Raw genomic sequence first — 25,065 nt, forward strand, 5'->3', positions numbered from 1 at the left:
TTGACCAGATAAAACAGTTACAAAATGCTAAGGACATTATGTAGAGTTTATATGTCCGTGCATGTAAAATCGGTGCTAAATGTGCACCTTTTGTTACTGTGAGAAAACAGCTCCAAAAAAATAATTAAGTGGTCAAAGCATCCCCTTAAAGACTAAGAGTAAGTGCAAAGTGCTGTCTCTCAATGAGAAAATAAAAATCTTACATGTTTTGAAAAGTGACATGTGATGTATATACATGAGGCTGTTTATAGGTTACTTGCAAATACTAATACTTTAGTGAATTATTTAGTTGGCAGGTTAGTTAACCGTAAATATGACACATGAAAAAGACATAACCTGACTATTTTTAAAATGATAATTGTGTTTATTAAGTTTGTTTCTAAAAACCGGAACAACTCGTGAATGTGAAATAGCTAAAACACACTCGAGTTACAGTAAAAAAAATGTTCAAATTTTCAACTTGTTTTAATAAGGGTTTCCTGAAAATGGTGGCTTCCCTTGGTTTTGATGAACAGCAACGGATATTCCAACGGATATTCGGTTTTATGTGAAAATGAAGTACATTTTCAGGTCACAATTTAATTAAAGTCTGTTTAACTTCTTATACCATTTTTATGAACTAGGCTATATGTCAATTTAAGAAAGTATTTGAAAAGTCTTCATAAAGCATTTGGATAAAGTTACACGTTTTGAGTATTCAAGCAGAATACAAATCTGAATATATTAAGGACTGTATATTCAGCAACGAAATACTTTTTTAGAGTATTTTGCTCAACAATTTATGCTGAGGCTGTATCCATTAGTCGTTTACCCATAATCACCTTAACACTAGAATTACGAGAGCCAAAAAACACGTAAATCCGGCCCATCTTAAATCCCTTTGCACTTCTCCGTCAGTGTCTTTTGTCTTCTAAATGTGTCAATAAGCCCAACCAACAAGCAGCCTGCTATACCATCCCCCCCACCGCCTCAGAATGGGCAAGAAGTTTTCCCAGTTCCTGCCTTGATTGATTTTCTGGGAGTGAGCTACCCAGAATTGTAAGGGGAGATAATTGGATGTGTGTTTTGTGTTTACAACAATTTTGTAAATACATTGTTAAAACAGAAATGTTTTTCATGTTTTAGTAATAAATGACAAAATGTAGACATGAACTGTATAATGTGTGAAGGCTGATGGCCAAATATCAAATAAACACTTTCACAAAAGGTGCAAGTACAATATGACAGGTGCTGTGATTAGAACTGCCGACTTATAATTCTGAGGTTGTGAGTTCGAAACCAGCTCCCCGGCAAATTTGCTGTTTTGAGTAGTGAGCTGCTCTTATTGTTAATATTATACAATAAAAACATACATTTGATTTGTGTCTGCAAAATCCGGTGTAAATTTATAGCACTTGTAAAAGTTACCATTTTTTTTTCACTTTTATTCTCTCAGTCACAATCACGATACAACACCCCCATCCCTGCCCCAGATCTGACGCAGTTACTTTTTGTCTGAAACTGGGAATAACTGTAGATGCGAGTGGTGTTTTGAGACAATAGAACTGGAAATTCTCTGATCTGGAGTGATAAAAGCTGACACACAAACGCTGATGAATCTGCCTTCTTCGTATCTCACCGTCACTTGAATTCTTTTTTATTCAGTTTTATTGAGTGCTCCTGCTCTCGCTGAATTAGTATGCACCTTATGGTCCATGATGTTAAAGCTGCAGTGTCAAAAAAACAGAGACACAGGTGTATATGATATTTGGAATAACTCATTTTATAACCTGTATGGCACATTTCGGAAAACATTGTGGCAGTGATGCAACATTATTCTTATTCATTCGCACACCTTCTTGCGCTTGTAATCAGTGACCACATTTTTTTTTCCTGATCTTGCCCATGCAGTCTCCTCATTTTGGTGCACGGTACTGTTTCTTTTGTACACCAGGGGCCTCGTGTATAAATGGTGCATACACACAAAAATGTTGTGTAAGCCCGTTTCCACGTTCAAATTGCAATGTATAAAACCTAAGCTTGGCGTAAAGCCACGCACATTTTCATGCTAGCTAAAACCCTGGCATACGCAAGTTCTCCGCTCAGCTTTGCAAACTGGCAGGCACCCAGCATCAAAGCAGCGCTAATGTTCCAGTGTGGTTACCCTTTCTTCTTTAGATTTTAAATACTTTTTAGTATTTATAAATACCCTGAAATTAACCGCATATTGTTTATTAGTTTAGTGCATCTGATTGTAATTAACCTGTAACAATATAATGGTCCACAGAATGGTCAAACTATTCTAAATACCATAGCTGCTTTAGGGTTGTTACTCTCACTGCACCTTCTTCTTCTTTCAGTTGCCACAGCGAATCATCTTTTTCCATATTACTCACACTGCACCATAGGAGTATCTATATCACTGCATCTGAGTGTGGAATCACAGATCTACAGCAGCTGATCGGAAAGAGAATTATCGGTGTACAGCATCAAGCACATGCTGCCTCAGCCATGCTGCCTATTTGAACTGCTGTCACACGGCAAACACTTCAGAGCTTTTCCTGTATGGACCTCACGGTTTAGAAACAGTTTCATCCCAAGAACTATAAACGTACTCAATCAGTCCATCAAATCCTCTTTGTAGAACTGTTTGTACTTATAAGTACAATTACCTAGCTGTAAACTTGCGATACAGTTATAATATTGCACAACCTGAGGCACTTTATCAAGCGCGAATTTGCATATGATGACGATATCAATTTTAAGATGAAATACAGCAAAATATGTTCTTTTTATATTATACAGATAAAAATTTTACTTCATTTAAATAATTTATATTGTTAATAATTAAACATGTGAGGACACTGTGCCACAGCGCTAGCGAGGAGCTGGCGCTCCGTTCACGAATTGTTCCTGCCTTGCGCTGTATTCTTGCTGAGGCTAATGTGACACTAGAAGGATAGATGGATAGAATAATTAAACATGTACTATGAAGCTATTTCAATGTTCCTTAAAAGTTTTGAAGAATCAGCGTTCTAAGCTTACAGATGGCATAATGTCTATTACAGAGCTGATGGTGTGGTGATTGGGTATTTGGAGAAAGAAAAGTAAGGAAAGGAATTGGGTACATTTAAAAGAGACAGTGCTTCTGCAATAAATTAATTCATTGATGGTCGCGCACGGAGCAGCAAGCATCTTACATGAGGCATGAACAATCACTGCACCACTGTGTTCCCATGTTTAATAACATGCTTTAACTCCTATCATCATGAAAATGATATCAAGTATACATCTCAGTATTTTAATTATTCAGAGAGCTGTAATATTATAAAAGTAATGGATTCTGTGCCCTGTCGGTGGAAGAGAAAGCATGTTTAAGAAGCATGTATTGATTCACACACATAGAGCACAAAGATCAAATACAAAACAAAGCATTTAACGTGCTACTTTAGGATTTGAGAATAGTATATTAAACAATTTTAAGATTAAGTTTATGATGTTCTACTTTAATGACAAAATAAACTACATGATTAAAGTGGAAATTTTGAGATTAAAGTTTTGTGCTTTTTTCCCCACTGTGTGCCTATGTTTTTTCTCTGTACCCTAATAAGCTTTCATATGACACTCAGACCTTTTCACGGCGACTTTCATATCTGACAAGTTGTTTTTTACTTTGGGCACTGTGCGACTTTGTGAACTTGAGCTTTTGAGTTTCTCCAACACACTATGTCACTCGATCAACTTCCTTTTGTTGTTTAAACCAACAATAGTACGTTTTTCTTTGCCTCCACTTGGTATTCACTGAAATTCTTCGATTTTTCCTTGTGCTTTTGCCATTGCCTTTTCACAGAACGCTGAGCTTAAGGGCTATTTATATTGATTTGCATATTCAAAGAGATGTAATTGTGGGAGGAGTTTGGGGAGCAGGCAGCAGGCGCGTCCACATGCATTACTTTACCGGGATTTTTGGAGCGGAAGAACGTGGAAGTTGGCGACGCACAGATTTATGCATCTGGATTTTTTTGTGCATACGCACATTTCCGCTTTTGTCCTTATGCCATATTTTAGTGTGAATTCTATACACAGCGTTATGCATGAGTCCCCAGGACATGCAGAGGATAGAACAGTGCAAAGAGGTTAGTTCCGTGCTATATGCAATCATCAGATTCATATGTTAACAGTTCCCACACACCCAAGGACAGTCCTTTCTATGTTTACGACATGTGTACCTGTTGCATTGTACACACTGAATGGTAACAGGCAATTGAACTAAAATTAAGCCCACAAAATGTATTACTTTAGTAGTAAATAAAAGGGTTCTAATTAAGAAATTGGTTAAAGTGAAAACCTGCAGCCATAGCAGACCTCCAGGACTGTAATGGAGGACATCTGATCTACAAAGTAACTAAAATTTGTATTTGATGAATGAAAGCACTAACAATGCACAGAGTTAAACACCAACTATCATTATAAGCAAGGACTGAGTTTTAAAAAGGGCACTGGCTGGAATGAAAACCCGTAGCCACTGCGAGTACTACTTGGCTGAGGACCCCTGCCTTAAGAGGTACCTCATGCTAACTACTCTCTTCACCTCCACTACCTTATTTACCCATTTTTCTGGCTGAAGTACACTAACCATAGCACTGTCCTCTTTGCTCTGTAGAACAACATGGACATTGCCCATTCTGCTAGGCTTAAGTGGCACACAAGGCCTGTTAAGATATATTTTACAGGGATGCAAAAATCAAACTGGGCTAACAAACCCGCCCTTACTTTACAAAGTAAGGAACTGAACTCTTTGCACCAGGACCAGCTGGTTCTTGATCTGATAAGAAAGGTGTAAATCAATGTTGAAAGAGTGCACTACAAAGCAAGAAAAATCCTCCAGTTGAACCCAGCGCGGCAACAACAGCAGCAGCAACAACTCCACTCAATATCGGACATCATCTTAAAGACTTTTTATTGTAAAGCTGTTTATCAGTGCCAACATACAGTAAGTAAAAAAAAAAGAATTGCCCCCTTATAAAATATTCACATTTTGTTGGTTTACAGACTAAGTTGAAAGCATAAAAAATATACAAAGATATATAAGAAACAGTTTAGAAAATTAATAGTAAATAAAAAAAAAACTGATAAAAGTACGAATTCATAAAGGATCATGTAGAAAAAGGCTCTCCACAATGTTCCTAAATCCAATTTCTGTGGTATTTTCCTCTCTCCCTGTGTGGAGTTAAGTCCTCATTAAAGCTTATCTCCAAATGAATAACTGAGAATTTCCACTACCAGGTACACCTTCCTTACTTATACTGCCTTTGGCGGCTCCACTTTAAATTTTGCTTCCTGTATTGCCTTACTATGGTAGCCTCAAAAGTTGAAGTTCACTGACTTGCTGTTGCATTCATTCTTTATTTACACTGGAAAATGAAAACGAAACACAACAACACAGATGCAGACTAACACATACAAAAACATGCAAATGAAACACCCTGTTTCACCACTCAAAGTAGTTCTTGTTACATTATGTCAAGAGCAGGATACCTGTTTTTGTAAAACATTGTTATTAACATTTTAATTTTGTATTTTATTTAGTTGTCCGTTTATTTTTAAGAGGACTGTCTATCAGAGAAGCATACATCAGAGAGGCTGCAAGCTTCTGGGAGGAGAGGAAGGTCATGACATAGTAGCGCACATTTTGCATTTTCACTTGGAAGAGCAAGAAGTGATTCCAACAAGACTCCTAGAAGTGCAATGTCATGCTTGTTTTCTCTTTGTCATCCTGGGGATACAGAGTGTTGCTTCATGAGGAAATAAATGAATATTTATAATTTTGGCATAAGGCTAGGCTGCAACATAACAAAATAGATAAAAAGTGAAAGGGTCTGAATATTTTCTGAAGTATACACACACACATATATATATATATATATATATATATATATATATATATATATATACAGTATATATATATATATATTGAAAGCTGGAGGGGTGATCGCACCCCAAGAGGACACAGACGCCCTTGGGTATACCCCTGAAACACAGTCTACCTTCACGTTGCTCCTTACCCTTCTCACTTGCACTATAATGCGTAATAAAGCCATCGTGCGGTTTTTGGAATTGATTGTGTGCTTTTATCTCTCTCTCTCTGACATTCTCTGCTCCTAGCGGAACTGTCATCTCTGACTTGTCATGGAGCACGTTTAAGCTTTTGAAAAAGAAACAAATGTTTGTTTGCAGTGTTTGAATAAAATTCCTGTTTTCTACAACCTCTGTGTCTCTGTGCAAATCTGTGACTCAAGCGTGACAAGTGGTACCAGAAGTGGTTGCACAGATGGATGCCGCCAAAGACTTATTTCAAATGGCTAAACGTTTTGCACTTAACCACTGGAAACTAAACTTGGATGGCCCAATCCGTGCGCAAATTCAAGATTTGATACATAAAGTGCACTGCTGGTTTGAAGGAGATGTGATGGAAAAAGTTGTCATGAATATACTACTGACCGGGATACCTACAGTTCTTTGAGATTAATTTCTGGGTCATGATATTAAATAATTAATGATTATGTCCAGACGATTGGAGGGTTCACAGTCCGCTTGGAGAAAGAGCGGTGGATTTGGTGCTGCTTCGCAACCTGTGAACGAACGTCCAGGACATTCTCATTGCTTCGATCGACGGCAACAACTACGACAAGCTGCAGGACCTGAAAATTGAATGGGGTCAGGTAGGACCCAGGGGAATCCAGTTGTTAAAGAGATGCCTATTTCTGGGGAAACGGCAATAACGGGCCGAGGAAACTGTGGACATCACAGAGGATATTTTGGAAGCAGAGCTGACCGTAGATGTTTCTGGTGTGATCAACTCTGCCATTTGGCAAGAGAATGTCACTTGTCTCCAGCTCAATCAATGGAAGTTGGACTGGCCGAGGTTTGTTGCTCAAATATTAGATATTCTTCGGATGGAAAAGATGGCTTGTTGAACCCGGTGAAATTGGGGGGGGCAGAGAAATCTCAGCATTGTTGGACTCGGGAAGTGACCTTTGTATCGTGAGACGAGACTGTCTTGATGAACGATGCTTTAGAGACTGTGAGACTGTAAAAATATGCTGTGTACACGGTGATGTTAAAGATTATCAGACATTACTTCTTTCTTTAACTTATAGGGGTCGCCACATTAAAGTTTGGTCTGCCGTTTCAGACTCCTGCCAATGGGCATTACTCATAGGACGGAGAAATGCCCTTTTTCCTAAACTGATTAATAAATGTCAGGGACCAGTAGTCCAGTCCAGTATTGAACTTAGTTTTGGGGGAGAAGAAGAAGAAAACCAAGACGAAGAACTGGTAGAACTTAGACATTGAATCTAATCTCTCCAGTGAGACGGAGGTCACCCCCGACAGACTGGTCCTTCTACATCTTCTCAGATTGCAAACGCATCTGAACACAAACCGAGCATTAACCGAACAATCAGATTTTGTGCGTTTGCAGCAAACTGATAGCTCATTAGAATATGCATTTAGACAGGCTTGCTCTGTCAATAACTCTTATTACCAAGAGCGTGATTCTGGGGGCGTGAAAACCCTGCACTTTATAAAAAAGGACGGCTGCCTTTTCAGAGTGATTTCAGATAATTTAAAGGGGGAATTTATTGAACAACTAGTTGTACCTGAAGTACATAGGGAAACTGTTTTGCATCTAGCACATTCTCACATCTAGGGAGGGCACCTCGGTGGTGACAAAACCAGAGAGCGGTTATCAAAACAATTTTATTGGCTGAATGTGGGAAAAGATGTTGAACGGTTTTGTACTTCATGTCCAGACTGCCAGATCATCTCCGCTTATAAGCCTCCTCGGGCTCCCCTTTGTCCTATGCTCATTTTAGCAAGTTCCCTTTCAGCTGGTGGGATTAGATATTGTAGGCCCTTTACCTAAGACTAAGAATGGGTACCAATATTTGCTGGTGTTGGTTGACTATGCAACACGATATCCAGAAGTGATTGCCCTGAAAAAGGCCAACTCCACAGCTGTAGCCAAAGTTCTGTGTGATATTTTTACTCGTGTTGGCATCCCTAGAGAAATCTTAACTGATCAAGGCACACCTTTTACTTCTCGCGTGATGAAACAATTGTGTGATAGCTTTGCTATTAAGAAATTGAGTATCACTGTTTACCATCCACAAACAAATGGTTTGACTGAGCGATTTAACAAAACTTTGAAACAGATGATCAGATGAGTCGCTCATAATGATCCCACAACCTGGGACACTGTCCTGCCTTTTGTTTTGTACGCGGTGCGAGAATCATCACAGGCGTCCACTGGCTTGAGTTTGTTCAAGTTGTTATTCGGCAGGTGGCCGCGAGGCATCTTGGATGTTGTACGAGAGGAATGGATAGGAAATGGGAGAGCAGCTCAAGGACCAAGCTTTGCAGATCGGCTAATTTCGTTACAAGACAGAACTTCTATGCTTTCCTCTATTGCTGTGGAGCATCAACAACGAGAACAGGAAACTCAGAAGCGTCTTTACGATAGGCGCAGTAAGCTCCGTGAATTCAAACCTAGTGATCGTGTTTTGGTATTGGTTCCATCCGACCTACACAAATTCTTAGCTAAATGACTGGGCCCCGCCATTATTGAGGAGCGTATGAGTCCGGTAAATTACAAGGTGAGAATACCAGGCTGGCGCAAACCATTCCAGATTTTACACATTAACCTCTTGAAGGAATGGCACGACAGGACAAGAGGTTAACACTTCCTTGGCTGCTGTCTCTCAGACCGATGTTGCCATTGGTAACGATCTAACTGACACGCAAAAGACAGAACTGTTATCTTTGATAGAATGGAACACTGATGTCTTTTCAGACTTACCAGGCAAGACTAACATTACAAAACATAAAATCACCACTGAACCTGATGTTTACGTACAGATGCGGCCGTTCCGGATTCCGGAAGCGCGACGAAATATTGTGCGTGAAGAGGTAAAAAAGATGCTGTAATTCATGAAAGTAAAAGTAACTGGTGCAGCCTTGTCGTATAGTCCCAAAGTAAGATGGTTCGGTTCGATTCTGTATCGATTTCATACGCTTGAATAACATCTTGTGGTCTGGGACCCGGACACAGGCAGACGGACAACATAGTTCCACCACACACTGTTTATTTTACAACTATTATATACAAATTTGTGCACTCACACACCCCAGTGCCTCCAGCACCGATTCCCCCAATGTCCAGGCCTCACTCTTTCAGTGCCTTTCTCTTGGCCGCCTCTCCTCTCCTCTCTCCAGCTCTGTTCTCTTCCACCCGATATCCACTGCTGACTGGAGGGAGACGGCCCCTTAAATGGGAACCCGGATGGGCTCCAGCTGCTTCCTGGCAATCAGTCCTGGCCATACCCCAGTGTGGCGGAAGTGTCGGCTGCGCACCCGGAAGCCGTCTGGGTGTCCCCTGTCGTCTTCCCCCCAGCACTTCCTGGTAGGGCGGAAGTGCTGGGCTCCAGGGCTCCTCAGGCACCAGGGCGCCGCCTGGCGGCGGCCACGGGCCTACAGGGTTGAGCTTCTAAGCTCTGTACCCGTGGCCCCCAAAGGAACCAGGGCGGTCGCCCCCACATGGTCTGGGGAAGGCGTAAGCCTTCCTCTGGTCTTCCTAGGCATCCCGTCCGGGTCGCCACCCCAGCACCCAATACAACCAGGGCGATTGCATGGAGCATCTCTGACTTTTCAGCGTATGATGGATCAGATCTTGCGTCCTCATTCTGAATATTCCGGGGCATACCTTGACGATGTAGTGATTTTCAGCAATGATTGGCAAACACATTTAGAGCGACTTCAAGCTGTTCTTGAAAGCTTGAGACAGGCTGGCCTCACTGCTAACCCTAAGAAATGTAAACTGGGCATGTCCGAGACTCATTACTTAGGCTATTCTATGGGCAAGGGTTTACTTAGGCCGCAATTAAGGAATATAGAAGAAATACTTGCTTACCCAAGACCAAAAACACAGAAACAGGTACATGCTTTTCTGGGGCTTGCTGATTACTACAGAAGGTTCATTCCAAATTTTGCACATAGAACTGCTCCTCTTATAGAACTTACTAAAGGCAGGAAAAACCGACCTATCTTATGGACAGAAAATTGTGAACGTTCTTTCAGCGATTTAAAAAAAACATTGTCTTCTATTTCCACTTCTAAGGAACCCGGATTTCACAAAGGATTTTGTCTTGCAAACAGACGCAAGTGCATTTGGTGTAGGTGCAGTCCTGTCACAGATTTTTGATGGAGAAGAACATCCAATCACATACTGTATTTGAGTAGGAAATTACTTCCTAGGGAACGTAATTATTCTACAATTGAGAAAGAATGCTTGGCAATTAGGTGGGCTGTGGAAGCACTTTGTTATTACTTGTGGGGACGAAACTTCACTTTGGTAACTGATCATGCTCCACTTCATTGGTTATACTGACAGAAAGATACAAACTCTCACCTCATGAGATGGTTTCTGGCTCTGAACACGTCAATGCAGACACATTATCACGACTACATGAACCTGAACCTGGTAAAGAGAGTCACTTGATTCATGAGAATGTTAATAAAGCTGAGGGGAGGGTGTAAGATGGAGGGGTGATCGCACCCCAAGAGGACACAGACGCCCCTGGGAATACCCCTGAAACACAGTCTACCTTCACGTTGCTCCTTACCCTTCTCACTTGCGATATAACGCGTAATAAAGCCATCGCGCGGTACTCTGCTAACTTAAAAGCCTTGTGCAGCGCCTGTCGGTTTTTGGAATTGATTGTTTGCTTTTATCTCTTTCTCTCTCTGACATTCTCTGCTCCTATCGGAACTGTCATCTCTGACTTGTCATGGAGCAGGTTTAAGCTTTTGAAAAAGAAACAAATGTTTGTTTTGTAGTGTTTGAATAAAATTGCTGTTTTCTACAGCCTCCTGTATCTGTGACCCAAGCGTGACAAGATATAAATATATATATATATATATATATATATATATATATATATATATATATATATATATATATATATATATATATATATATATATATATATACGCATACCAATATCATACAGTACATATGTCTCTATATCTATCTATATATTTATTGTGACCGCTGCTGCAGGGGGATGCAGCTGCCATTTAGAAACCCCCTGTTAAACAGTTTTTTAATGGGAAACAAAAACACTCTTACAGCTCCTCTCTGCGGGATCAGCTACAGGCATGCTGGCTTGCCACGCAGGGGTTTGAACATTTAAAAGACTGAGCTGTGCTTATCCTCAGGTCTCACTCTCCTGTCTCTCTTTCCAGAGACTCCCTTTGCTCCATCCAGTGCTTCCGAGCCACTGTATCCCCTTGATGAAGAAGACTTTGTGTTCTTTTGAGCAAGAATTGGAGCATAAGCGTCAAGTTTGACTGCTGTTCCTTGCTAAACAAGATCGCCTCTGAAAGAGACTTGTGTTTGTATCTGCCTGAACAGCAATAAAGTTTGTACTGCTTGGAAAACCTTCTGTACCCTCCTGTGCAACTTTGTGACCCAAGCTTGCCAATATCTCTCTCTCTTTATATATATATATATTGTAAAAGATGAAGATGAAAGATGAAACAGACAACATAAAGGTTTGGGGTTTCCGGACCGGTATACTAGAAAATTATAAACAGCAAAAAAGAAATACAGGTCATATACATGAAATAATGTTTTTCACATTTCCACGACATCAAAGATGGCGTCGGCGGACATTTTATGGAGGAGTCGGAAGTGGAGGAATGCTGGGAAGGAACCGTGGTGGAAAATGGGACTGATGACGTCAGTAGTAGTGGACGGAGGAAGGGCGGAAGTAACGTGCTGCAGGAAGAAGGAGGCTTATGGCGGCGGAGTGTCTTTTTTTCTGTAAGAAATAAAGGAGAAAGGTTAGTACCCGCCACTCCTGCGGCGAATGTTTTCCCGAGCGTATCAAGGTCCGTCCGCGGTCCCCTACTTGTGCGTGCGTGACAATATATACATTAATCCCTCGTCGATCGCGGGGGTTGCGTTCCAGAACCCCCCGCGATAGATGAAAATCCGCAAAGTAGAAACCATATGTTTGTATGGTTATTTTTATATATTTTAAGCCCTTATAAACTCTCCCACACTGTTAAAATCATTAGAGCCCTCTAGACATGAAATAACACCCTTTAGTCAAAAGTTTAAACTGTGCTCAATGACAAGACAGAGATGACAGTTCTTTCTCACAATTAAAAGAATGCAAACATATCTTCCTCTTCAAAGAATGCGTGTCAGGAGCAGAGAATGTCAGAGAGAGACAGAGAGAGAGAGCGAGAGAAAAGCAAACAATCAAAAAATCAATAGCGGTAATTTTTAGAGGATCATCCGTATCCTCTAGGCAAACAGCCTCTGTGCAAACAGCCCCTCTGCTCACACCCCCTCCGTCAGGCAGAAAGAGTGAGAGGGATAGAGAAAAGCAAACAATCAAGCACCGTGCAGGAAGCATATCGTATATCATTGAGGAGTTTTATCTAATACGTAATACATGTTCTGATGGGTAGCTTCTAAGCCATCCGCCAATAGCGTCCCTTGTATGAAATCAACTGGGCAAACAAACTGAGGAAGCATGTACCATAAATTAAAAGACCCATTGTCCACAGAAATCCGCGAACCAGCGAAAAATCTGTGATATATATTTAGATATGCTTACATTTAAAATCCGCAATGGAGTGAAGCCGCGAAAGTCGAAGCGCGATATAGCGAGGATCACTGTATATATATATATATATATATATATATATATATATATATATATATATATATATATATATATATATATATATATATAATTTATATACCATACCCACAAACACACACACAACCATCTTTTTTTAGCCTTACTTAAAAGATCATGTGGATTTGATCATGTAATAAGTTGTTTAAGTTTTTAATTATCATTTAGTATCTTAAGGATGTCTTTGTCTAGTCAGAGTGGCTCAAGTAGAATGAAGAACTCACTAGCTGCTCACCAATAGACCTATTGAATTAAAAAAAAATGTATCTATTATAATAAAAAAATCTTGGGACTAGACATGATTTTCTCTGAGACACTTTAACATTCCATGAAACAAGGAAGTGAGACAAAAGGACAGCTGCTGTACAGGCTTTTAAATGATCAATGCGCAGCGTGACATGCAGATCACACAGAACGGCACAAGCAGCAGCAGCAAGCCAGGTGATCGAATGTGTTTCCCATTGTATCACCATTTAAGAGGTGGTTTCGGCAGAGCGAACGCATCTCCTTAGCGTGCATAGGTAGGCAGCACAATACGTGTTATGAGGTCGGAGCACTAAGTCCACCAGACGCTGGAAAGTTGCAGGTGCCCAGTGTAACCCGAATGGAAGCACGCAATACTGCCAGTGCCTGCTAGGGGTGCTAAACGCAGTCTTAGCCATTGTGAACTCCGTTAAAGGAACCTGCCAGTATCCCTTCGTTATGTCAAGTGTGGTCAGGAACCTAGCTGGTCCCCAGCCTCGCGAGGAGATCGTCCACATTAGGCATGGGATAAGCATCAAACTGGGAAACCTGATTAAGCCGACGAAAGTCATTGCAAAACCTCCAACTGCCATCGGGCTTAGCATTCAAAACGATGGGACTGGACCAGGGACTAAAACTCTCCTCAATCACTCCTAGTTCCAGCATTCGCTTGATTTCCAGTTCCACCTCATCATTCTTTGTCTCCGGGAGTCTATAGGGCTGCTCTCAGACAATCACCCCTGGCTCAGTCAATATGTCATGCGCAACTAGAGAGGTCTGGCCAGGTTGTTCACTCACCACCTCTGGGGCGGAGTGGATAGCTGTTTCCAGCTCCTGCCCCTGCGTTGAAGATAATTAAGGGAATCTGTTTGAGCAAAGAGTGAGCGGGGCTGACCGGAGGAGGAATTGGGGTCTCTCTCCTTCCATGGCTTCAGCAGGTTCACATGATACCCCCGCTTGCTTGGTTGACGATTGGGTTGTTTCACCAAATAGTCCACCAATCCCTTCATCTCCTTAATTTCATAAGGGCCTTGCCAATGGGTGAGCAATTTGGAGTGTGATGTGGGAACCAATACCATGACCCGATCCCCTGGATAATACTCCCGGAGAGTCATGCCACGGTCATAAAGGCGGGCCTGTTCTGCTTGCGCCTCCTCCATATGACTCTTTAGAATTGGTCTAATTTTATCAAATCTATCGCGTAACTGCGCAACATATTCTAGAATATTAGTCGAGGTAAGAGCCTCTCCTTTCCAGCCTTCCTTTAAGATATCCAAAATACCCCGGGTTGTCGTCCACCTAACAACTCAAAAGGATAGAAGCCCGTAGAGGCTTGGGGGATCTCCCCGTAGGCAAAGAGAACAAGGTGGAGGAGCTGATCCCAATTCCTCCCATCCTCACTGACCACCTTATGAAGCATCTGCTTGAGAGTCTGATGGAACCTCTCATCTAAACCATCGGTTTTAGGATGATACACTGTGGTTCTTAAGTGCTTTATCTTCAGTAACTTGGCAGTCTCCTTGAACGTTTCCGAGGTAAATGGCGTCCCTTGGTCCATTAGGACTTCTTTACGGATGCTGACTCGTGCAAATACCCCTACTAGTTCCTGTGCAATAGCTTTAGAAGTAGCCGAGCGCAAGGGAACGGCCTCTGTGTATCGGGTTGCATAATCCACGAAGACTAGTATATATTTATGTCCTCGGGCTGAGGGTTCCAAGGGTCCTACTATATCGACCCCAATTCGGTCAAAAGGAACATCAATCGGGGAAGGGGGACAAGAGGAGTGCAGCCCCTCCTGGGAATTTGCCACAGTTGACTCTCTGGACAGGAAATGCAAAAACAGCAAACCTCCTCATTAATCCCCAGGCATAAAAACTGGTGCTTGAGTCACTCTAATGTTTTGTCAGAGCCGAGATGGCCTCCCAGGAGGTGGGCGTGCACTAACTCAGAGACCTGCCGCCGGTAGGTTCGCGGGATTAGCAGCAACTTTCGGTCCTCCCCCTCATGCTCTGCGACCCGATATAATAGGTAATTTTCATTAACAAAGCGAGGTCCTTGTGGCATGGACTGATGCATGGGTTGGCCATTAACGAGGACCACTGCATTCTTTGCAAGTTTCAGAAAGTCATCATTCCTTTGTTCTCTCTATCGCTTTAAACTGAAAGTGCAACTCAAAGAGAGGGTCCGGTCTGACCTCAAGAGGTGGAGACTCCTCCTGAGCTGCTGGGGCTTTGGTAGATGACGTAGTGGCCCTCGAAGGTCTAGGAGTTTCTACGCCACCCTCTTGGCCCTCCGTCTCACTCTCTGCCGGCTGTTTACACGGTGTGGATGCAGCTTGAGACGAGTCTTCCTCATCTACCACTACCGCCCTAGGATTACAGGAAAAGGTCTTTTCAAGGTTCCTTCCTGACAAATGTAACACCGAGTGCATTTATACAAACGGACGTCTCTGTGTATACACCTAAGACTGGTCTTTCGTTTAATCCACTGTCGCGAGCAGTGATGGACACGTTACTGCCGGAGTCAAATAATGCCATCACTTTATACCCATTAATGAGTACCTCCCCGGTATGGGTAGCCTCCAGAGGATTGCTAAGGGCACAAAAACAATATCCCTGTGTCCCCCTGCAGTCTGCCTTGTTCCCAGACAGGTCTCACACTAGGCGGTCCAGGGACTTCGGCACAGGCTCCCGATTGTGCGGGAGGGACTTCTTAAGTGGGACATAGCTCCCATGGATTCCACTAAAGAGCCGTTCTGCCCCTCCAGGTTTCAAGGCTGGCCCTGGGGTATTTATGAGCCTTAAAAGCTCCTCCATGGAGTGGAAGTCTCTCCAGGCTGGCTGGGCAAAGTCATGGAGTAAATACTGCAGCAGCAAAAAGCAGGCCACCTGCTGCACAATTTGGAAGGGGGTCAACTCGAATGGTTGTAGCCACAGATCCACCTGCTCCCAGAGAGCCATAGCTTGCTCAGGGAATGATTTTTTCAACTGCTGGCCCCAGGAAAGCCCATCCTTATCAGGGACCTTGGCCCCGTTGAGCAGCTCAGCTCTCCCACGCAGGGGAGCATAATGATCCCCTTTTGCGTCCTCCCCAGAAACCAGCCCATGCCTGTGGGTCCCTTCCACAGTCTCTACCAGATAGAGCTTAAGCCCGGGTTTGCCCTTGTATAGCGGAGCCTGCACCGGGTCTTTCCTGACCCCCTGCTGCACTCCCCCGTCCAGAAACATAGCCCCAGTACTTTCCCTCCTGGGTTGTTTTAGAGACCTGTCCCGGTTTCTTCTGGGACATCATCCTGCTGGCTACGCCACAGTGACAAGAGGAGACCTGAGACATGGCAAAGATTTGGGGTAGCCACCCGTATAATTTGTATCCTGGCTGCAAAAAGTAAAGGTTGAGAGGCAGTATAAGTTACAAGCGAGAATCCAAAACAGAACTGAATTCCAGAGGAAGGGAGTGAGGCTTTATAGGAAGTGATGTTGTCCTTGGGGCCGGGACCGGAAGTGATGTTGAATAAATGAAGATCTCTTTAGTTAATTTAAAGCACAACAATTTGTTTAGTTTGAATGTCTGTGTTTTAAGGTGTGACTGGAGTACTACAGTCTTCAGTTGTATAAGCCTGGAGGAGATTCTTAATGCAATGCCTATGTTTTAGCTGTCTCTCTACTGCCATGTAGTGCTTCTTCTTGTAATTCATTCGCGGACAAGCAAAGATCAAGATCCAAATGAAGATTATATATATATATATATATATATATATATATATATATATATATATATATACATATATATATTTATATACTGTGTATGTATATATATATATATATATATATACACACTATATATATATATATTGTCACAGGCAGCTGGGGGTGAAGCCCAGCCAGGACGCCCGAGGGGACGGAGGAGGGCTGGTGCCTCCTCCCAACCACGAGGGGGCGACTGCCCTGGTTTTGTTGGTGGATTTTGGTAGGGGGCTTGGAAGCCCAACCCTGTAGGGGCTCGTGGCCACCACCAAGCGTCGCCCCGGTGCCTGAAGAACCCTGGAGCCCAGCATTTCCGCCACACCAGGAAGTGCTGGGGGGAAAAGACAGGGGACACCCGGAGGGCTTCGATGCAGCGGCACTTCCGCCACACTGGGGTGTGTCCGCGGAGGAATGCCGGGTAGCAGCTGGAGCCCATCCGGGGTGGTATAAAAGGGGCCACCTCCCTGCATTCGAGAGCGGAAGTCGGGTGGAAGAAGGACATAGCTGGAGAGAGGAGTGAAACCGGCGTAAAAGGGATTGTGAAAGGCCCGGGGATCGGTGCTGGAGTCACTGGGTTCGTGTACTAAAAATATTTGTACATAGTTGTAAATAAACGTGTGGTGGAAGAAACGATGTCCGTCTGTCTGTGTCTGGGTCCCGTTCACATATATATATATATATATATATATATATATATATACACACACACACACAGTATAAAAATATATATATATAACTGAAAGAGCCAGCATGCCGCCGCACCAGAAGGAAAGGAGTCAAAATGGCCGTGGACCGGAAGTCCCTCCTCGTGACAGGCACGGGATTGGATGGTGTGTCTTGTGTGCCCACCGATGATTGGATAGAGGCGGGACCAAGGAATGTTCATCTCATGCCGAGGAAGGACCTGTTTGGGCCAGAGGAAAGCCCCCTCAGAGGGCAGCCTGTGGATGTGCCTGACTGCCAGGTAAGGCAACCGTCAACTGACCCTTTGTGCTTGCCGGCGGCTCTTTGTGGGCTGGAGGAGTGCCTTCTGCCCGCAGAATTGCTATTACAGGTGAATCGCGTCCTCTGTAGAGGATTGAAGGAGCTGGAGGTAAAGGCGGTTGCGTCCATGATGACGCTGCAACAGTGGATCAGCGCAGCGCTGGAGACTTCAGCTGGATGGACGTGGCGGGGAAGGTAAGTGAAACTGTCCCCACAAAGAATAAGGGAGGTCCCACTGAAAAGGCCTGTGAACCGTGTGTACGGAATCAAGTAGGGGGATCTCCGACACTGGACGCGGGCTGATGTGTGCCCCAGGTCCTAGCGCTCTCTGCCCAGAGCCTCACGTCGTTCTACAGGGATGCAGACAGATCAGGGGATGTGCTTTTGCCATGGGTAGACCCAGACCGTCACGCCGTCCCAGAGTTAAAGGAGGAACCGAGGGAGGAATTCCGGTTCCTCCGATAAGGGAGGATTTGAGACAGACCCCTCACGTCCAGTGCATAGTCGCCCTCTGCGCAGACAGAGGGGTGCCCCGGAGTCGGCTAAAGCTACAGGGTTGCGAGCGTCCCCATCAAGAGGGGCATGGAGCGCCCGGTGGTAGTGTCCAGGCAGCGGCTCTCCCCCTGTTTTTCTGTGTGTTGCAGGAATGAACCCCGGACACGCAATAGGACCTGCTTTGTTGGGGACCTGCCTTCGCAGGACGTGTCACACCGCCCGACGGGTCTTTGCTGGCGATGGGGCACTGTCAGAGACAGCTGGGGGGGCGACCCAGCCGGGATTCCCAGGAGGACTGGAGGAGGGCTTGCACCTTTCCCAGACCATGTGGGGGCGACCACCCTGGTGCCTTTGGTGGCCACGGGTACAGGGCTTTGAAGCTCAACCCTGTAGGGGCCCGTGGTTGCCGCCAGGGGGCGCCCCAATGCCTTGTGGGGGAAGTGCTGAGGTGAAGAAGAGCAGGGACACCCAGAGTGCTCCTGGGGATGCAGCCGGCACTTCCGCAACAGTGGGGTGTGTCGGTGGAAGAAACACCTGGAGCACATCCGGGTGATTATAAAAGGAGCCGCCTCCCTTCAGACAATGAGTGAGGAAGACAAGGTCTGGAAAGAGAGGCAAGGAGGCGGCCTGAAGAGTATGCATTTGAGTTGGCCTGGACTATGGGGGAATTTGGGGGTTTGTGGTGCACTTGTGAATGATAAGTAATGTATAATAAACGTGTGTTGGGTGACATCAATGTGTCCGCCTGTCTCACACACACACATACACACCAAACCCTTTACAGAGAGACCTTGGAAAATTTATTTAAATGTAATCTGTGAAAGTATACCCACCCTTCTAATCTAAAAGATTTTTAACAATTACTCCCAGTAACAATAGAAATTACAATAAATATATACATGAACATGTGTTTAGTTCTGATAATTTTAGTATAAAATGTTAAGTTTTCTATAAACAGAAATAAAGTTTCATGTGACATATTTGCATATTAACGATTAATCTATATAGGCATACTCTTTATGTTTGTAATAGTAAATTCTAATAATTTTCCATGTGTTAAGCGCAGCATGGTGGCACAGTGGTAATGCTGCTGCCTTGTAGTAAGGAGACCAGGGTTTGCATGCTGGGTCCTCCCCACATAGACTCTGCACGTTCTACCTGTGTCTGCATGGGTTTCTTCTCCCAGTCCAAAGACATACAAGTTAAGTGGATTATCTATACTAATAAAAGGCAAAGCCCTCACTGACTGACTGACTCACTGACTCATCACTAATTCTCCAAGTTCCCATGTAGGTAGAAGGCTGAAATTTGGCAGGCTCATTCCTTACAGCTTCCTTACAAAAGTTGGGCAGGTTTCATTTCGAAATTCTACGCGTAATGGTCATAACTGGAAGCTATTTTTCTCCATTTACTGTAATGGAGTTGAGCTCGAAAGCCGGGGGGGGAGTTTCGTGTGACATCATCACGCCTCCCACGTAATCACGTGAACTGACTGTCAACGCAGTGCGTAGAAAACCAGGAAGAGCTCCAATAATCGCTGAAGAAAACATGCATTATATAATTGAGAAGGCAGCAAAACAATAAGAAGCGAGCGAGTGACATATACAACCATGTTCATGAGTGCTGCTACTTCGGAAACAAAGCACGGTGTAAACCTAAAGTTTAAATTGAGTTCATAGACAGGCTGACGCTGGCGTTTGACATGCCCACGGGTAATGCGGGATACAAGTTTAATGAGAGGACGCAGGATATAAACGAGAGTTTTGATCACTTTGTAACTATGTTAAAATTGCAGGTAAAGGGCTGTGCTTATGCAAATTCCGAGAGACTGTGTTTGTGGGGGATTGACAGTTAAGGCGGGTGGGGAGTCACGTCATCATCTCCCCTCCCATTCACCTCATTTCGCTCTGAGCTGAGCTCCGCAGCTAACGCAGTAGTGATGGGAAGTTCGGATCATTTTACCGACTCAGACCTTTGAGTCTCGTTCAGCAAAATCAACAAATCTTTTTTCAAGTCAATTTGTTCAATTCTCTTTCCGGCTCAGACTGCATAGGTTAAGCTTATGGGGCTGTCACGTAATGATCGAACGACTCAAACCCGAAGACTCGAGCGATGAACTAATCAATTCTGTTTCCGGCTCAGACTGAGTTGGTTAAGCTTATGGGGCTGTCACATAATGAAAGAACGACTCGAAAAACCCGAAGACTCAAAACAGGTGAATCAATTCCAATACAGAAACTATAGGAAGTTGTGCAAATGCGCATGCGCGACTGAACAAATCACTCCCACATCACTATAACGCAGTGTTACGGAAGCAACTTTGTGACGCTGCCACCAAATACTCACAGAAAAATCCACAAGTTAATACACACGCTGTCTCTACAGTTTCTCCACACTGAATCCTCCAGGCACTACTTACAAAAGGTTACATTGACAATCGTGTTACGTTATTTTTTAAATGTTTCCTTTTCTTAGCACAAGCACAGCTGAGAAGCTTCGATGCATGTGCTCCATAACGCGTTAAAAAATCACGCATTTAATCACACTTTGCAATACATGCAAAGGGGAACTTCTGTCAATGCATAATTTCCTGGTACACCGATTACATTGATCAGCGCTTCCCGATTAATTTTACCCTCGCACCCCCTTGGTTTGAGAAGAAGTATGGAAAAATGTGAGCTTAACACAGAAAAACAGATCACCAATTGAAGCTTTATGAATAATCGATTCGCCATCAATAATTGTTTTGGTAAAGCCACACTCAGTGTAATCCTCCTTCCATTTTATAATTTTTCCACCATTAGCCATGATTAAATGAACGGTAAAAAAGTAAGAGCGAAGCAAGGGTGACTTATTCAGGCAGGCAGGCAGGCGATGGCTCAACAGCTCAAATTTGGATATAAGTAGGTTCTATTTAGTCACCAGAAATATCTTTTTTAGGAATGGAAGTTGAATTTAGTCTTTAAATTTCTATGGTAAAGAAAAAGTTATGCAATGATGACTAAATTTAACTATATAAAGTCAAAACTTGATTATATAAAGTCACTGTCAGAATAAATAAAGTCAAAACTTGAATATATAAAGTCATTCCTAAATATATAAAGTCAAAGCCTGAGTATATAAAGACGGCGTTGGAATATTTCTGAATATATAAAGTAAGCGCTGGAATATATAAAGTGAGCGCTGCAATATATAAAGTCAAAACTTCAATATATAAAGTCAGCGCTGGAATATCCATCCATTTCCCAACCCATTGAATCCGACCACAGGGTCACGGGGGTCTGCTGGAGCCAATCCCAGCCAACACTGGGCGCAAGGCAGGAACCAATCATGGGCAGGGCACATGCAACATTTTCAAAACATTAACCGAACAGTGTTTTTTTAAATTGTTTTCTGAATACGTTTTTGTTAACTTAGTTCAGTTCAGAGTCGTTTCAATCAATAGATTTTGACTTTCACTTTATATATTCAGGAGTGAGTTTATATACTCCGATGTTGACTTTATATAATCAGGAATGACTTTATAAATTCCGACGCTGACTTTATATATTCAGGTTTTGACTTTATATACCAGCGCTGACTTTATATATTCAAGTTTTGACTTTATATATTCAGAAATGACTTTATATATTCAAGTTTTGACTTTATATATTCTGACGCCTTGACTTTATATATTCACAAAATCAATGTATTTGTCTGTTTGGCACCCCATAGTATATGTGTGTGTGTATATATGTACACATGTATGTATATATACAGTATATATATATATATATATATATATACAGTATATATATATATATAGATATAGATATAGAGATATATATATAGATATAGATATATATATATATAGATATATATACATATATAGATATGACAACAACACTCATATCAATGACAAAACGGTTACATTAACAATCATGTTACGTTATTTTTAAAATTTTTCCTTTTCTTTTTTATAACTTCTTTAACGCACTACTTCTCCGCTACGAAGCGCGGGTATTCTGCTAGTCAATAATAAACTGGCACTAGTGTGTGGTTAGTGTGTTTTTTTGCCCTACTATGGACTGGTGCTCTGTCCTTGGATCGCTCCTGCCTTTCACCCTATACTCGCTGAGATTAAGGCACTACCCATGACCTTGTGGAAGACAAAGTGAGTTAGAAAATGACTGACTATCATCATGCATTATGGATATTTTTGCAAATGCAGTGACGAGAAATCCAAGTCTTACTAAGAACAGAGTATTAAAAAGCAAATAATAAAGTTAAATGTGACAGTATACTTACATTACTGTGTGTAAAGAATTCAGATACATTTGGTCAATCAGTTTAAGTTCCTTGTTAACCATTTTTGACCAGGTGATTTTATATGGGGAGCAAAAAATAAACACTCTTGAAATCCTGAATAAACCAGCCAGACAACCTGTCAAACAATTCAGATATGGGACACTTCGGAGCATACCACCAGAAGAACACTGGAAAGGCTATGTATAGAAAGCTAAACTTGTGTAGACTATGTTTCCCACTTCTATGGACTGTGAGAGAGGATTTTCTTCCATCAACAACACAGCCAGCCAAACCTGCAACAAGCTGCATGAACAGAGTCTTTCTTCCTTGTTGTTTGAGTAGTCAAATGGGCAAAAACTGGAATATTTTGATCCAGTGCCTTATATCATATCCTGAGTTAAAGCAGGACATTGTCCCTCCTCACCTTGTTTACCTGAGGGACAATGTGAAGTAACTACAATAGCTGCCAGTCCTTTTGAAAAGAGTCATCTCTCAAGAAAATAAAAAAATAGCAAAGAGCAAAGATAAAATTAAATACTAATGGTAAAGTAAAACACAATTACTTAGCAATGTCACACATATATTCACAAATAGAGAAAAATTTTTTTTAAAAAGTAAACATGTTGTTCATTTAACTTAATTTCCAAATAATTTCATGTATTTTGTTTTCTTTTCCAGAAAAAAATTTATGAAACGGGAGAAGTCCAAAGCATATGATTATATTCAAGGATGGTCAATCTTGATCAAAAAGCATAAGTCTACTCAAATGACCAAAAAGTGCCTCAGGGCTGGCAAGTTTTGAGCAAGGTAAGAAACCAACCACAAAAAAAAGCACATGCATTTTGCGACTGGCAGTCCATTCTTTAGGGCAAAGTAGTGTGATTCTACAAATCTATATACATTAATAATGCAAAATAGTAAACTCCAGACCTGTGTGCTCAATTTTTTATGTTTATTTTCTACCTTACTATGAATACTATAAGGACATTTGCAAGGTAAAAGGCTGCTGTTGTAGACTACTGTATACATGTCTTTGTATGGAAGTCTGTGATACCATTTGCATATTTGTAGCTGAAAACCCACAAAAGGAAAAAAAAGAAATCTTATTTATTATTTGCATATGTACAAATAATAAATAAGACTTTATGACCAACACCCTCGGAACCCCACATCATGAACCCACCAAAAACATACATCTATCCTTCTCTCCTTATTTACTGTATATTGCCTTGGGTTCCTGTAAGTCTGATTATGTTCCTCTGATGATGATTCCTGGTAGAAATTAAAAGCTTAGGAATAAAAAAAACTATTAAGATATGTGATTCATTTTTTCCCTTTGTGGATTTCCAACATGTGTTTGTGTGTGTATCATAGGCTGTCTCTTTGACTTAGTATCTTTTTCGCAAAGAGAAAAAAAGAATGCTTTGCAATGTTGAAAAGAAACAGACAATGTGAGGCTGTTTTGCAGTCTTTTGAGTTGTGACTGGATTCTGGCATCAGTGTTATAGTTTTTTTTCTTAAATAAGAACATAAGAAATTTGACAAATGAACATTCAGTCCATGGAGCTTGTTTGTTTAGCTACAGTAATAGCTAAGCAGTCTCAATATCTCCTCCAGATTCTTCCTAGAGGTTGTCAAGGTTTCTGCTTCAACTACATGTCTTGGTAGCTTGTACCAGAGTTTCACAACACTTTGTGTTAGGAAGTGCTACCTGGCTTCAGTCTTAAATGTACTTCCCCTTAATTTCCGCTGATCTCCTTAAGTACATGATTAGCCCTTAAGATAAAAGAATGTTGCTTGATATACTTTATCAATGGCTTTGAGGATTTTCTAGACCTAGCTTAAGACCCTACACAGTCCCCAGGTTTAATTCTCCAAGTCTATTGGAAGTATGAGATATCTTTAAGTCCTAGGATACACTTGGTTGCTCTTCCCCACACAGCTTCAAGTGCTGACTAGACTGTAAAATATGACAATAATCAAGCTTGTTTGATCAGGATGGTCCAAAGAGAGAGACAGCAAAATAACTAAGCTGCCGTAATGTGAGGTGTTCATATGAAATGTAATCATTTACTCCATAAGGTAGAAGTGCACATTATACACTTATTATTATTATACTTATTCAGATATTAAAATGTGCATTTCAAATTAAATTTGTAATTGAAAATTAATTTAAAATAAGCATCATATTCTTAATCACTGATCTTGAAATAGCCTAAAACGATGCCCCACTTCCTTATGTTTGAAATGTGTCATTTTTAACCTTCCAATGAGTGGCTCTGAGACTGCTAGGATTTTTATTTTTAATATATACTTTACTACTCAGTAATAATCATTACAGAAAACAAACAAAATTCTTTACATTCATAAGCTCTCAAAAAGATATTTAAAAAATTCAAGATCAGCAACCTTGCAATAGTATTTAGCAGTACTCCACATGCCCATATTACCGATCCCCTCTTTTTTTTTTTTTAAAGTTTAATAGAAAGAAATAACTTTGACCCCATAACATTGTATCCCATTAGAGGCTAAACCCCAGGAGTCGGTTCATGTGGCGTATG

Source organism: Polypterus senegalus, chromosome 8 (assembly GCF_016835505.1).
Source record: "Polypterus senegalus isolate Bchr_013 chromosome 8, ASM1683550v1, whole genome shotgun sequence".
Lineage (NCBI taxonomy): Eukaryota > Metazoa > Chordata > Cladistia > Polypteriformes > Polypteridae > Polypterus > Polypterus senegalus.